The sequence below is a fragment of the Eriocheir sinensis genome, chromosome 32 (assembly GCF_024679095.1).
Source record: "Eriocheir sinensis breed Jianghai 21 chromosome 32, ASM2467909v1, whole genome shotgun sequence".
In the NCBI taxonomy this organism is placed as follows: Eukaryota; Metazoa; Arthropoda; class Malacostraca; order Decapoda; family Varunidae; genus Eriocheir; species Eriocheir sinensis.
In genome coordinates, this window is record NC_066540.1 from 12,353,598 (window position 1) to 12,364,299 (window position 10,702).

Consider the following 10,702-nt stretch of genomic DNA (forward strand, 5'->3'; position numbering starts at 1 on the left):
TGATATGAAACTCCTTGAACTGGCCAACCAAACAAAGCACTCTCTGTACCCCCCCCCAAAAAAAAAAAAAAAAAAGCATTATTTTTCACAAGGTTTATGAGGCATTAGTCAAGAATATCAACTGCCATTACATTTTGTAAATCATACCTATGTGATTATGTATATCATATAAAGCAGAAAAAAAATTGCATGCTGTAATACAAACAAGATTACTCCTGGAAGCCACATTAATGATGCCAGACACGTGATGATAGACACTTAGTGTGATGAAATTACATGCTGTATTTCACATCATGAAACCAAGCCAAGTGTCACTGCAGCACATATTAGGTAAGGCAGACACCAAAAGCTTGTTACCTGAACAAGATTAAACATAACAGGCAAAATCCACAATAAAGTATTGCATACTGTTGGGTAGGGAAGAGAACAAATGTTTCCAAGCATTACACCTGAAATAAACAATGGCAGATATTCAAAGCTTGTGAGCTGAACAAGATCTGATTTATAACAGGCAAAACCAACAATGGTGCGTTACATGTGATATCTGGCAGGGGATTCCTTGCATTACAATTGGAAAGTGGCAGACACTTAAAGCTTGTTAACTGAACAAGATCTGATTTATAACAGGCAAAACCAACAATGGTGCATTACATGTGATATCTGGCAGGGAAGATAAATGATTCCTTGCATTACAACTGGAAAGTGCCAGACACCCAAAGCTTGTTAATTGAACAAGATCTGATTTATAACAAGCAAGCCCAACAAAGGTGCATTACTTGCAATATTTGGCAAAGTATATGGAAAAAAATTATTGGAGTAACAAGAGTAATACTAAATAATGGCAAATCCCACGAAGTTTCTCATCTTTTGACAAAGCCTGTGCTCTTCGCTGCAGGGCTGTCAGAGTCTGTTTCTCCAGCCAACATGTACTGAAATACCCCTGAGTCATGAGTGAAGTGTTGAAACTGAAGACAAGTGAAATACTGTGGTCAGAAATCTATTAGCATTTGGACTTTGATAGTATAAGGCCAGAGCAAACCTCCTCTCTTGTAACCCATATCTTCTACTAGGCTTAGATCTTGGCATCTTGCAGCATGTTGAACCTGACCTCAGAAAAAATCCATCCCTATTGGATCTAAAAAATTGCTGGCTCTGGGCAAAAACTGCCCAGGAGTTGTAACAGCCTGGGCTTTGAGCTGCCTTGCCTCCCGGTGCAGACGGCAGACTGTTGTGTGCAGCAATTTTCACTTTTCATGTCTGAAAATACATGAAAAAATATTTAATCACAATTAATCACAATTCTAAATAATAAAATACGTGCATGTAATTGCATTATTTTCAGTGCTATAAGGACAGTGAATCTAAGCATTGACATTATGTCTGCACGCCAGCTTCGATGGAAGGCTTCACTTAGATTGCCTGACAAGAGTAATATTTTCAGGAGATGGGGGAGAGGATACAACTGGAGACTCTTGACAGATATAATGTCAAGATCTACAAGCACCCATTTACCATATATATCTTTGATGTTCAGTCCATACTAAAACATTTGTCAATGTGTTGCCACACTAAAAATCTAAAAATTCCCTGTTTCTCAGATGTTAGTCATACCTAAGCCCTGCTAAACCATCCAAGTGAATCAAGAATGAGTTCTGGGCGGCAGCATGAGCCAATACTAAATGGCACCACTATAAAAAAAATTGCCTGCATCATGACGGGCCTGGGCCGACTGCCAGGCGCCTGAAGAAAACCAACTGGCGCTATAGGCAGGTGGGAAAAAAAAAAAAGAGGATCACATCAGAAGAATGGACAAAGGTTTGTTAGTGGCACTTCAAGGTTATGCTACCTCTTCAAAGATTGGCCAGTCATGGTTTAAAGTGGAACAGGATAAACAAGAAACAGGCAGGTATCTGTGGACACTACTGTTACTATCAATTGCCAGCCTATGGCAAAATTTGAACCTATGCTATCAAAAACATAAGACTCATATGCTGATCACTCGACTAATCGTAACGGTACGACACCCATAGAAACATAATAAAGAGTTTAAATATATCATTCAAAATGTCAACCTTTTTACATACCTTTTTTTTTAGATATGAAGCCTACTGGTGTAACAGTTGAATATTGAACTGAATTTGTATGCAGAGATGTGAAGTATGTTATTAAGCTGTAATGTTTCCAACACATTAGTTGTGATTAAAGCAACATGGAATAGTAACTAAAGAGGATAAATTATCACTGAGAACAAGAGGTTCCTTACTATATTGTGGTGAGCTTGATGGCCGAGTCGAGTTTCCTCCAACCCCATCAAGTTCACACCCTGTTGAGAGGCAATTTTTTAATCAAAGTGAAAAATGGATGCAAATGGTCACTAAAACTAGTTATTATACTTGGTGTCACAAGTTTGGACAAATAATTTAGGGAAGGACTTGGCGTCACTGATGAGGTAAACGATCTCGTGCATTCACTGGGCTATATTATATACATTGTTATAATGTGTATTATTGTCTTCTTACTATATATTACCTACTGATAATGGAAATACATGTCAGGATTAATCATCAAATACAAGGAAAAAAGAATCATGTATGGAAATTGTGAACTTTTAAGTTCATGTAACAAACAAGGTTTATTATACACAAAAAGGTTGGATACTTAAGATGTAAAAGATTTTTGGATATAACATCACCCCCTTCCTCCATATTGGTTCTTTAAAGCAAGGGTTGACTACAGCTGATTATTATTTGCGGCAGGTTACACGACACTTTTTTTTAGTGCAAACCATCTGGAAATCAATGATCATTATAAGGAATGCTTCTCATGAGTAGCTACTAAAACTTGACAACCTAGAAGGATGCACCATCAGACTGTAAAGGATAGATATATTATAAGACACAGCTACATTGGTGGATCCAAAGGGGGGCCCAGGCCCCCCCAATGTTCCTGAGTGATACAGGAAAACTAGCTCAAAAGCGCGCTGCGGCTAAAACAATGCTTTGGCACAAAGTCCAGGCCGTTACACCCATTGATTTAGGTCACTCCACCAGTTTTTCAAGACCAGGACTGCCGAGAATGGCTAATCGGTAATGCTAATGCTCCTTCCACCCGCAAAAAGTCTGACGTCCCCCAAAAACTCATTTCCTGGATCTGCACCCAAGGACATACCGTAACATGGTTCAGTGATCATGGACAAAAAAAAAATGTTAAGACAATCAATATCCAATCATTTCAGGATACATAAATCAGCATCCATATGAAGGAATTCTACAACTTAAAAGTGATGTTGAGCAGGGCATGTGTTAAGTGACTTGCACAGTCTATTTTGTGAAGTCATAATTAGATTAATAACACAACAATCAACAAACACTAGATGAAGTATTCATACCAAAATCAGTACATGGAGCTGGTGCACTGCAATGGGAAGCACATTCCTGCAGCTCACCAAGAAGGTTGAATGCTGCCATGTACTTCAGGGGGGGTGGCTAAATGTCTTCACCCTTGGCCTCTTTCTTGGCCTCTCCCCCTTCAGCTGCCACATTCTCTTGGATGATATCGGACGTGTTCGGATCTGTTGGGATGAGGTTGTGTTAGATGTGGAATAACATACGACAGTGGAACATGGAAGGAAAGAGTATGTCCACACGGTAAAATACAGAGATGAGGATTGCACTGCATTAGTTGAGTGATTACAAGATGTAAATTGAAATTCTTTGGATACTGAAAGGATGTACGGGGACAACTGGGTGAGAAGAGAGAGAGATGCAGATTTTTATGTTATATAGCTAGTTACACCAATGAAGACTTAGGGCATACACATTGAGAAAGACCACAATTTTGGCTGCTAGATGGAAAAGCACTAGATGTCAAAGTGCCAGGACATTGAAGGAAGTAATAATAAGAAAAGCAATAATAATTAATGAGTGTAAATATATTTCTGATATTTTTGTTTATCTTAATACTAGTATTGGAATTTTCAAACACTGAGAATATAATAAATAAATAGATAAATTAATTAAAATAAATACATTAATTGTACTAATACTACCACTAACAGTATTAACAGCACTGCATCTAATAGACTGAGCAATAAACTGAGTCTGACATGTAACCATAATTAAACTGTCTCTGTCTGAGTGTTAATTATGTGAAGCTTGCTCCATGCACCGTGATAGGAATGGCATAGATGCATGCAGGTTGCTGAGATGCTTACAGTCACCAGCCACTTGTAGATATGTCACCAAAATGTGTTGGAAGCATTGGCGGCCAACTTCCATTTATTTAATTATTATTTTCTTTAAACAAAGGAGACAGCTCAAGGGCAACAAAGCGTACTAGAAAAAAAAGCCCCACTACTCACCGCCCCCAAACAGACAAAAGTAGAGTCTTGATACACTCTTCTTGAAGGTCAAATTATAGGCAGGAGGAAATGCAGACAATGGAAGGCTGTTCCAGTTTATCAGTGTAAGGGATGAAAGAGTGAAGATGCTGGTTAACTTTTGCATAAGATGTTTGGCAAGATAGAACATGCAGTAATTGACTTAAATTAGAAAAGTATAGATTTAGGAGGAAAATGGGCAGGCATTAGTTTAATAATAGGGTGGTGGGGGAATGGAATAGATTCCGCGATCACATAGTGAGTGCAGGGACGATAGCTTGTTTTAAGAGCAGACTGGATAGCTACGTGGACGAGGGTGACAGGTGGTAATGGGGAGGAGTCTGGAGCTGCCGTGTGTAGGCCATTCGGCCTCTTGCCGCGGGAGGAGGCCGGCATGCAGTTAGCAAATTCAGAACAGCTGTCAGCGTGAAAATTATTAGAATTTCCACATTATAATTATTGATATATGTCACTTACCCCGGCTGGCATCCTTCCGTAATAAATGTAGCTTCACACCAGGCTGTGTCCTCTTTATCACCACGAAGGGACATGATTTGAGGCTCCGGCTGGTAAACGTGGCGGCCGCGGCGGTGTTATGATTTTTGAACGAGGCAGCGTTGCAATCGGAGCAGAGAAAGATATTGCTGCGAATAGCGATATAATAAACAGTATAAGTTAGACCAAGATAATTATATTCACCCACTCTTTCCCCCTACAAACCAATGACTCAGTGTATATATATCATCATTACTGATGGAAGTCAGCGTGCGTGCTAAAACAATGAGTTTGGAAGAAAAACATGATCACATAGTTTTTAAAGAACGGCAGTAGGGCTACAATTCCTTGGTTCATTCCAGTATGTATACAGAAAGGTTAAACACATAAAACACATCTAACCACACATGCAGAGAAAGTAATATAATTGCGGTATAATAATATAACAATAATAGCATTACTCATGACATGCAGTCAGGCTATATCTACCTAGTAAATATATACAGTATATATAGTTCCTACTGTTCATTTTAATATTTATCTACCTTTATTTTTTTTTATTTAAAATGGGAAATAACCAGACTGAAGAAACAAAATAAGCAACATTTGCTGCTTGATCCCATGTAGCAACACTGCTGATTGGTTCTAGGGGTTGGGGGTGGGTCTGGAGGGGGGGAGGCGCCTGAATGTAAACAAAGCTGCTCCTGCGCCATCTGTTTTTTTTTTTTTTTTTTGTTTGTTGCCCATGCCGCCGGTAGGCATCAGTGGGGCCTGATGGTCGGCCCAGCCCTTTTCTTCTGGGGGGTGGGGGGGCCCAGGCAGCTGTGGCCCAGGCAGGCGTTATTTTGGCGAGTGTTTATATTGCAACCGACATACACCAACACCCGCCCACGGTCTCCCATAGAGGCCCCCTCTCCTGTTCTATAGTCTCCTTGGTCGGGTTAGAGCGACGAGGCGGCGGAAGGGAAAGGGTCGTGGTCATCTCCCTGCTGAGGAGCGCTTGTGTTGAGGCCTCCTCCTGAATGGCTGACGGTAGTGCTGATCTGCCCCAAAAAGTGTCAAATCATGTGAAGTTTTCTGAAATATTGTGATATGTCCGGTAAACATCCAAAGCAGAGACCTCAGTATAGACCCCGAACACGAGACTAATGGCTTTGTTTTTTGAAGCGATGTATTGAAAAATAAAGGGTACCGCTCGCAATGCTGCAAAATCTACAACAGCTTCAACAAATACAGCCTCATGCACTGACGTTGATGCTCCCGACAAACATTTCGTGGTGACACTGATCGATGGCTCTGCCCTGTACCCAGGCCATGCTTGTGTTAGAAAGTGATTGGCCTGGGATCAACACGGCCTGCAACATTAATGTCCTGCCTCAATTTAAAATGTTCACTCCACGTGCACGCGAAATGGTGGGATACAATCATTAAACGATTGAATGCGTGTGGAAACATACTGCTTTGATCTCTGAAGCCTCAGCAGACAACGACTGAGTTGTATGAATAATACGCACTCGAGCATATACCTTGCAAAATGGAACCTTGCAATATCAGATTTGTTGTTGCAGCCTTTAGGTACACTCCCTTTCAGGATAGGGATGACCGTACCTCACTATCTACGTCAAGGAACGTTTCTGGCCAACCATACAAGAGAAATGGCTACATACACCCGTATATCGTAACCTCAAGTCTCGGATTTAGCACGTGAACATGGAGGCGACAAACACCAGTGACTAAACCCCACTGCCAACCTTGATAAACATTGCCGGCCTGCCATGTTACTAACAGTAAAATATAAACCATTGTAAAATGGCTACAAAGGTGTTATAGTGTTTCCGCTGATGCTACATCATCAGTGATCGGATTCCAAATACGGCCATGAGGAATGATATCGGAATAAGATGCAGCAGATAGGATTGCGTTCACTCACGCACCTTGGTCGTAAATCTGGGATTTACTAGTTCGGGGAGATGCTACAAACATCAGCTGCTCTCCTTTCCCTCAGCCTTCCCACATCGATACGAGAGGGAGTGGCCTCGTCACTGAGCCAGGCGGGGACTGGTCAAGAGTAATGGTGTGTCTGGTGCCTGCCGATATTCCGAGGCACATTCCCACCCGCCCCAACACGCACCCCACGCTCCCTGCCATCCAGCCACACACTGTATTGCTTTCGACAAGTAGGGCATACGTGATCAGGACAATGATGTGACTGCTAATGCTACCTGGGACATGGTATAGTGATAAACAATAGTAAATATGATATTTCTGTCATCCAGTGGAAGGATACGGACAAGGGACTGCTGCATGTGAATAAATTAGCCATCAAAGATTGCATCAGATATGTTTATTTAGGGTTACCATTCACGAGCGATGGTTCCTTGTCCTCTACTGTCACGGTGCATGCACAAAAATAGAAATTTCTCGTATTGAGCCATGTATCTTTCGTTGACAAGACTAACTAAATCCATTCATTGTGAAGGAATGGGTGTTTTACGCAGCCCTGTTTCTGGTCCATAGAGATAAGAGTTCTGGGCGAATACAGCCAAGCCTGTCAGTAAATGTTATAACTGAACATTGAAGCAATTGTTGGGGGCCGTCAAACGTCAGAACAGACCTGCATGCGTCTACCTAACATTGCCTCAAGCCTTGGTTTTAGGAGATCCGCATTGGTGCCTCAAAATCCAACTCCCTCTTTCTTCTTCGTAAAGGTAAATACGTGGAAACGACACCATAGCGTATTTTATGTTCATATCTCGCCGCCATATTGTTTCAGGCGTACGAGATTTTATGTAGATCTCTTTGAATATGAAGATGTTGTGGGGGTCGAAGATTGGGTTGTGGGGGTTGAGAAGGTGGTGTTAGGGATCAAGGAAGAGACTGTGACTTCGAAGAGTAGCTGACGGAGGACGAGGAGGAGATTCTAAAGGCTATGGAGGCGATGTTGGTGTTCGAGGAGGAACCTGTGGGAGTTAACTGTGGTAGTGGTGGTGATCGAGGAGGTTCAGGGGGTTCAAGAGTGGGTGGTGTTGATCGAATAGCAGGATGTATAAGTTAAGGAGATGGCGGTGGTCGAAGAGGAGGTACTAGAAGGAGGTCGAGGAGGAGACTGTGTGGGTTGAGAAAGAGATCGTGTTACAAGTCTCGTAGAAAGTTGTGGAGGACTAGGAGGAGGTGGTAGAGATCGAGCAGGAGTCTGTTGAAGTCGAGAAGGTTATGAGGGTTGAGGAGGAGGTTTTGGAGGTTGAGGATGTAGAGGACGAGGTCGCGGAGGAGGTTCTAGATGTCGAGAAGGAGGTTGTGGAGATCGAGGAGCAGGTTTTTGAGGTCAAGGAGAAGAATGAAGGAGTTGAAAATGAAGCGGTCGAGGCTGAGAAGGAGGTTATGGGAGGCTTTGGAGGTTAAGGATGCAGAGGGCGAGGTCGAAGAGGAGGTTGTGGAGATCGAGGAGCAGGCTTTTGAGGTTAAGGAGAAGAATGAAGGTTTTGAAAATGAAGCGGTAGAAGCTGAGAAGGAGGTTACGGGGGCTGAGGAAGTGGAGGAACTGGAGGAGAAGGCGGAGGAAAAGGAGGAGGAGGAGGAGGTGGTGGTGGTGATGGTGGCGGTTGCAAGATGGAGACGAAAAATTGCATTCATGGTCTAATATCTTGAATACGTGGTGTGGCCTCCAAGTATCTATCTCAGCGTTCCCTTCAGCCTCGACGCAGCGACAATACCAGAAGCGGCTTTGTCAGTGAGCCACGCGAGGACAGGCCGAGAGCAATGGTGTGTCTGGCGGCTGTCGATATCCCGAAGTACATTCCCATCCTCTCTCACTGCCCCCCGCCTACCCAGCAAAGAGCCCACCCCTGTCACACTGCACCCCACCCTCTCACACTGCACCTCACCCTCTCATACTGCACCCCACCCTCTGACACTGCACCCCACTACTCTTATACTGCGCCCCATCCTCTCATACTGCACCCCACTACTCTCATACTGCACCCCACCCTCTGACACTGCACCCCACTACTCTCATACTGCACCCCACCCTCTGGCACTGCCCCCCACCCTTTCCCACTGCACACTACCCACCCAACCGTCCATCCACCCCTTCGTTAACTCCACCAAACCTTCTATGGCCCCTCCACCTCCCATGCTACCTCACTCAACCAGCAGTCCATTCACCCACCCGTCTCACCCCAAGATACTCAACGAAGATGCTGTAATAAACCCCCCTGACCATTCCTCTCTCCTGCAGGACATCGAGAGAGGAAAAAGACATGTATGCGTCCTGTTATTGTTGCTATTACTGTTGCTGTTGGTATTGTTATTGTTCCTGCTGTCGTTGTTTTAAGGAAGTTTAACGCCATTCTCGTTATATATACAAGAGAAGATGACGCCACTATAAACACTTGCCTGCGACATGACGGGCTGTGGCCAACTACCATCAAGGACCCTCAAGCATGCGTACTGGCGCTATAGGCGTACACGTAAAAAAAAAAAAAAATGATGGGAGAGAGCAGTGAATTTTTAGTAGCGGGGGATGTGTAAAGTTCACTATGACATTCCTTACAAAATACACAGCAATGGAACAACAAACAAAAGCGCATCTGGTGAAGGCGTGACAGGAAGATTTAGGAGCGTCAGCAGCGTCACGTCCGGATGATAAAGATTGCGCCGGATCACTGCTCGCCCGGACGGGATATTGACAGCCGAACAACTAAACATTTTCCCGTCGACTAGAAAGTATTAATTTTGCGTAGGTCGTGTTCCGGTCTGGGGTCAGGACGCGCCTCGACGGCCGCGCTGCCATTCACCGAGATGATTTAATTAAGCGTCGGTGTATTCAGCAACTATGCTACAATATTTTTTTATCATCCTCCTGGAAATTAATTGTGGCATGGAAGGTGAATTATGGAGTCATGTGATATTTTTTTCATAAAATCCGAATATTAATATGCAGGATAGAAATGACTCGAAAGTGTCAGGAGCTGGGGTTTTGAACTGATTTGTATTTAGGAAAATTGAAAACAAGATAAGCTCCGCGGAAAGGCTGAGGCAGGTGATCGTATAAAGCAATGGATATCGATTTCGCAAACCATTTTGGCAGAGTTAGGGATTACTGCCGCTGCTCGTCACGGATCAGACCTTGCAGGCTGAACACACACGCACACACACACGCACACACACACACACACACACATAGATATATATATATATATATATATATATATATATATATATATATATATATATATATATATATATATATATATATATAAATGAAAACACATATTTAGATGGAAAAAAAAATATCCGTAGATTAAAATAAAAGTGCAGGAAAATAGATAGACAGATAGACAAATAGATAGATAGATAGATCGATAGATAGATAGATAGATAGATAGATAGATAGATAGATAGACAGATAGATAGATAGATAGATAGATAGATAGATAGATAGATATATAGATAGATAGATAGAGAGAGAGAGAGAGAGAGAGAGAGAGAGAGAGAGAGAGAGAGAGAGAGAGAGAGAGAGAGAGAGAGAGAGAGAGAGAGAGAGAGAGAGAGAGAGAGAGAGAGAGAGAGAGAGAGAGAGAGAGAGAGAGAGAGAGAGAGAGAGAGAGAGAGAAAATGTATAAAGGAGGTAGATAAATATGGCGATACTGAGATGAAAGTTAAATGGTACATCGTCGTCGTGCCGCGCCAAGCTGCCAACACAAGAACTATTGCACTATGTTATAAGAGTCTCGGCCTCGGTTCCTGTGTTGTTGCGATGGAGCGGACGCCTCGGCTCACTTGCCTTCATTAGTGCGGGTGGTAATGGGAGGTGTTAGTAATGCTAGG

General features: G+C 42.8%; 1 long non-coding RNA gene across 1 annotated transcript; it reads right to left on the bottom strand.

Annotated features, from left to right (window-relative positions):
- Window positions 1-959: 959 nt before the first annotated feature.
- Window positions 960-5,423, bottom strand: LOC127006474 (uncharacterized). The gene is made up of 4 exons (XR_007759584.1): window positions 4,856-5,423; window positions 3,389-3,571; window positions 2,264-2,323; window positions 960-1,257 (listed from the first exon to the last, which is right to left on the bottom strand). It is a non-coding gene; the product is annotated as an uncharacterized LOC127006474 (long non-coding RNA).
- Window positions 5,424-10,702: the final 5,279 nt, after the last annotated feature.